We start from the raw sequence: 6,238 nt of genomic DNA on the forward strand, positions 1-6,238 counted from the left end.
TAAGGGTTTTCAAGGCTTATCATATTGTTACTTTGTGGGCATGCAACTAGATAAGGATAAGGACTAAAACCCTAATCCTTACACCTATATAAAGACCCCTTGGCAAATGAAATTCGTCCATGCCTTGTCTAGGGTTCCTAGGGACGAATTTTACACCTCTTCCCTCTCTCTATTACCTCTCCATTTGCTTTTGGTGTTTGTGAGCCATTAGAGGTACTACACTTGTGGTACTTGCTTTCAAAGACAAGAAGATTCAAGATTTAAGGGGATCCGATTTCGGCACCAACTCAAGATATGCTTAGTGGACTCTATGTCTTAACGAGTGGAAATCGTCGGGGTATTTGTGTAAATAGGTATAATCCATGTAATCGTAGAAACTATCAAAATGAAGATAATAACTATAAGTATACAAAAAAAAGAACCCTTTTTTTGTAATCCCTATGATGCAATTGGAGCTTATCGGCAAAAACGAATCAATTTAGGTAGTCCTTTGTGGCTGCGGTGGCGACTAGATCAACGCGTTATTGCTGCAAGAGTTGTTATTACAATATAACAACAAGAGGTATGTATTTCATCTTTCCTTGCGGATTTCAAAATTCCTAGAAGCCTTTTAGGGTTCTTCAAGTGTTCATAATGTTGTGTATCGAATAGTGAAAACATAGATCCAATTCTAGGGTTGCATGCACACATAGGATTGTTTCTACAAAACCCATTAGTGGTATCAGATACTTAGGTTAACTTGTTTTCAATTAGTATTATACAATTGTATGAACTTGACATATTAGGGTTTATTACCAATAAACCCTAGGAGGCAAGAAATTTCGAGATTAGGGTTTCTATACCCTAATTTGCGAAAATTTGAAAGGGTTTTCAAATCCTTTCCTTAAGACTCAAGATTTCGAAATCTAGGGTTTGCAAAACCCTATGATTTTCGAAATTAGCCTCCTCCCCAAGATAAGATCCTAAATTTTAGGGATCTGGATTATCCTATATCTTGTAATTATCCTTTAATGCTTATATATGGTAATTAAAGATTTTGAATTATCCTATCTCATGATTTTCGAATTTTAGAGGGATTAAAAGGATTATGATAAATTAATTGTTTAATTGGTAATTATCCTTCATGATTTAGATAATCCCTTATGATTTAATAAATTAAATTAATAGTTTAATTCAGGATAATTATTAAATCAAGAGTTTTAATATTTAAAATTTTAATTCAAATAATATTAAATTTCGAAAATTTTTAAGTGAGATTAAAACCTAATTGTTTTTGAGAAGTTTCAAAACTTTCCCTCAAGTTTTGGAATTTAAATTGTTTGATTAAAATGTTTAATTTTGAAAAAGTCTAAATTCTAAAACTCAAATTTTGAAAAGTTCAAATTACACCCTTATAGTTTTATTAAATTAATTAAGTGTATAATTAAAAGAGAGTTAATAAATCGATAATGATATGGTTTATATTTAATTAAATTAAAAGTGTAATTTATAAAATTAAACCACCTCGTATTTTAAAAGTGTAAAATACACCCTTATACTATATATATATATAACATTGAAAGTCTAATATTATATATGTATAACTAAAATGCTAGTCATACTGTTAGTATGCCTCATTCACGAAGCCGATCTATAAGGGGGTATAAGGTTATGTGAAACAACCCAAAAATACGACCCAAAATTTTTTGTTTTTAATATAATCAAAACTGCAATCAGAGCATCATATAATAAAACCATACGTGATGTATTCCAAAACATAGTAAAATACTGTGCGGAACAACTGTATCATGCTACATCAGATAAAACATCTAAATCAATCCCAGGCTAAAGCTGAGGCGGTGGTGTGTGCGATGCCGTCATCCAGAGCTCTTCCCCTTGCTTGCGGAAGTACCTGAAACCAAAACTGAAACTGTAAGCACGAAGCTTAGTGAGCTCCCCCAAACTACCACATACCATACAATAACACATAAACACATATTGGGCCTTGCCCACTGCATCGGGCCGAAGCCCGGAAACTGCATCGGACCAAAGTCCGGAACTGACTGGGACCTTGTCCCCTGCATCGGACCGAAGTCCGGAACTAACTGCATCGGACCGAAGTCCGGAACTGACTGCATCGGACCGAAGTCCGGAACTGGCTGGGACCGTGTCCCCTGCATCGGACCGAGGTCCGGGACTGACTGCACATAGCATAGCATATCATAACCATTTATACTGCATACTGCATCGGGCCGTGGCCCGGAACACAAACACATACACATAGCACATAAAACGTGTCTGAACCACGAAGGCATCAAACATACGAACTACTACATCGGGCCGAAGTCCGGAAACTACTATTAACTGGACGGGCCGGCATTGTGGCCTTAGACCCGTCCCTACAGAAAGGAGACTCACCTCGTAAGCTAGCGGATGAGTGTGTGGCTCGGAAAGCTAACGGTTGCTGCTCCTGAATCTCCTCGGCTACAAATCCATAAACACACTCAATCAGTCACTAGCACTATACTCAGGGTAAAATGACCCTTTTACCCTTGGTCAAAGTTGACTTACTCAGGGCTGACTCGCCGAGTCGGGATGCCCGACTCGCCGAGTCCTAGATTCTCCGTTCAACTCTTACATGCTGTTACTCGTCGAGTGTGGCATCGACTCGACGGGTACCCTCTGGATCCAAGAACTCATATGATCTTCATCCGACTCGCCGAGTCGGATGAACAGACTCGACGAGTTGTTCTTAATCCTTAAGGAGATTGCCTTGGACTCGCCGAGTTGTATGAACAACTCGCCGAGTCCCTCCATTACTGAGTCTACTCTTAACTCGCTGAGTCCACTCCCTAACTCACCTAGTCCACTCGACACTGAAGAAACTGGAGAACTCGGGACCCGCGACGTGACTCGTCGAGTCGTTCTTCCGACTCGCCGAGTCGCCGCCATGCAACATATTTTTACTCGATTTCTCTTGAATCCAACACATGCAAATGATAGATCTAGGTCCGATAAGCTGTTTCACCACGTAAAGTTTCCAACTTTACGTGCACAACTACATGAATGAGGGAAATAAGACTAAAATATGCACAATAAGGGTAGATCCATGGCTAATAAGCAATGTAACCCCAAAAAGACAGTGGATCTGGACTCTTCAACACCCCAACACTAAGATCCAAAGGTATTTCGGCTTAATAACACAATCAAGCAAGCATAAAGCTTGGAACAAGCATCAAATAGCCCTTAAAAGAGCTCTAATGGAAGTTTAAGCATGAAACCAGAAGAGGACTCCGAAAATACCTGAATAAGTTCACACTTGGTCTTGGATCTTGGCACTAGAACTCGTTTCCTTGCTTCCTTCTTCTTCTCCTTCTTCACTCCTTCACCAAAATGGAACAATATCACTTATAAGCTCACAAGAGGAAGGTTTAGGGTTTCTCATAGTGCTCTCAGGGGGAAAGTGACGAGATGGAGGCTATAATGGGGTTTAAATAGTGAGCAACCCGGGGAGTTAGGGTTTCACCCAGACGGATGGACTCGCCGAGTCCAGGATATGGACTCGTCGAGTCGCCGGCTCCCGCGTGCCCAAGATGCGCGACCCGACTCGGCGAGTCAGGCTAGAACTCGCCGAGTCCCTCTTGAAAACTTAGCCCAAAACAAATTAATTAACATACCGAAAACGGGTCGTTACAATTCTCCCCCACTTGTTTCAGACTTCGTCCTCGAAGTCTGCTACGGCTGGATCTGCGAACAACTCCGGGTAGTGCGTTCTCATTTCTTCTTCAGCCTCCCATGTCCATTCAGACCCCTTCCGATGCTGCCACTGCACCTTTACCAGCTGAATTACCTTGTTCCTCAAGGTCTTGGTCTTTCGTTCCAAAATTGCTATCGGTTTCTCGATATAATTCAAGCCGCTATCGACCTGGATATCCTCCAAGGGAACGACCGCTGCCTCGTCCACTAAACACTTCCTCAATTGCGACACGTGGAAGGTGTTGTGTATCAAACTGAGCTCCTCCGGAAGATCTAACCGATAAGCAACCCGACCCACCCGGGCCAAAACCCTGAAAGGACCAATAAATCTGGGGCCCAATTTGCCCCTCTTCCGGAACCTGATGACACCCTTCCAAGGTGAGACTTTCAGGAGAACCATGTCTCCCACCTGGAACTCCAAGTCTGAACGCCTCCTGTCGGCGTAGCTCTTCTGCCGACTCTGCGCAGTCTGCAGTCTACTACGGACCTGCTGGATCAGCTCCGTCGTCTTGAGCACCACTTCGGTGCTCCCCATGACCCGCTGACCGACCTCGCCCCAACAAATCGGGGTCCTGCACTTCCTGCCATATAACATCTCAAAAGGAGGTCGATCAATGCTCGCATGATAGCTGTTGTTATACGAGAATTCCGCTAAGGGAAGATACGTATCCCAACAGCCCCCAAAATCCAGAACACATGCCCTAAGCATGTCCTCGAGAGTCTGAATCGTCCTCTCACTCTGCCCGTCAGTCTGAGGATGGAAAGCGGTGCTGAAATGAAGACGAGTACCCATCTCGTCGTGAAACCGCTTCCAAAATCTGGACGTGAAGCGAACATCTCGGTCTGACACCACCGATACCGGCACTCCATGACGTGCCACAATCTCTCGCACATAGATATCGGCTAACCTTTCCGCCGATATACTCTCCTGGATCGGAATAAAATGGGCACTCTTCGTCAACCGATCCACCACTACCCATATCGAATCTACTCCACGTGCGGTCCTGGGAAGTTTGGTGATAAAATCCATGGTGATGTCCTCCCATTTCCACACGGGAATATCCAACGGCTGCATCTTGCCGTGAGGTCTCTGGTGCTCCGCCTTGACCTTCCGGCAGGTCAAGCACCTCTCAACGTACCAAGCGACGTCCCGCTTCATGCAGGGCCACCAATAATCAGGTCGAAGATCTCGATACATCTTCGTCGCCCCTGGATGGATAGAAAATCGAGACTTATGAGCCTCGTCCATCAATATCTGCCGTACCCCACCCCAGTACGGTACCCACACCCTACCATGAAGCGTCATCAAACCCCGACTGTCGTAGTCGAACGAAGCTACTCGACCCACTATCCTCTCGCATTTCTGCCTTTCCTCCTTGAGACCCTCCATCTGAGCCTCCTTGATCCGCTCCAACAAAGGAGTGATTACCGTCATCGTCATACACAAATCCCTGATAGGGGCCGCCGACACCTTGCGGCTCAGAGCATCGGCCACCACGTTGGCCTTCCCTGGATGGTACAGGATCTCACAGTCATAGTCCTTCAGCACGTCCAACCATCTCCTCTGTCTCATATTCAAACTCGGCTGATCCATAAGGTATCGTAAACTCATGTGGTCCGTGTAGATAGTACAGCGGACCCCATACAGGTAATGCCTCCATATCTTGAGGGCAAATACAACTGCCCCCAGCTCCAAATCATGGGTAGGATAATTAGCCTCGTGAGGCTTCGACTGTCTCGAAGCATAAGCCACCACATGGCCTCGCTGCATCAACACTGCTCCCATACCGGTGATCGAAGCATCACAATAGACCACGAAATCCTCAACACCCTCTGGCAAGGTAAGGATCGGAGCCTCGCACAATCTCTGCCTGAGAGTCTCGAACGCCGCCTGCTGCTCAGGCCCCCAACGAAAAACTACCGATTTCTTGGTTAGTCGGGTGAGCGGCACTGCTATCTTGGAGAAATCCTGAATAAACCTCCGATAATACCCTGCCAATCCTAGGAAGCTCCGAATCTCAGATGGAGACCTCGGGACCTCCCACTGCATTACGGCCTCAATCTTGGCCGGGTCAACCAAAATACCCTTCTGATTAACGAGATGCCCAAGAAACTGCACCTCGCGTAACCAGAACTCGCACTTGGAGAACTTAGCGAACAGTCTCTCCCTCCTCAAAGTCTCCAGCACCTCCCGCAGGTGCTCCTCGTGCTGTTCCTGCGTCTTGGAATACACCAAGATGTCATCGATGAACACTATCACTGACCGGTCCAGCATCGGTCTACACACGCGGTTCATGAGATCCATGAACGCGGCTGGGGCATTGGTGAGCCCAAATGGCATCACCACAAACTCATAATGACCATACCGGGTCCTGAAAGCAGTCTTCTGTATATCCTCATCCCTGACCCTCATCTGGTGGTAACCGGAGCGTAGGTCGATCTTGGAGAACCAAGACGCTCCCTGGAGCTGATCGAACAAGTCATCTATCCTCGGAAGTGGGTA

This window comes from Lactuca sativa, chromosome 7, assembly GCF_002870075.4.
Source record: "Lactuca sativa cultivar Salinas chromosome 7, Lsat_Salinas_v11, whole genome shotgun sequence".
In the NCBI taxonomy this organism is placed as follows: Eukaryota; Viridiplantae; Streptophyta; class Magnoliopsida; order Asterales; family Asteraceae; genus Lactuca; species Lactuca sativa.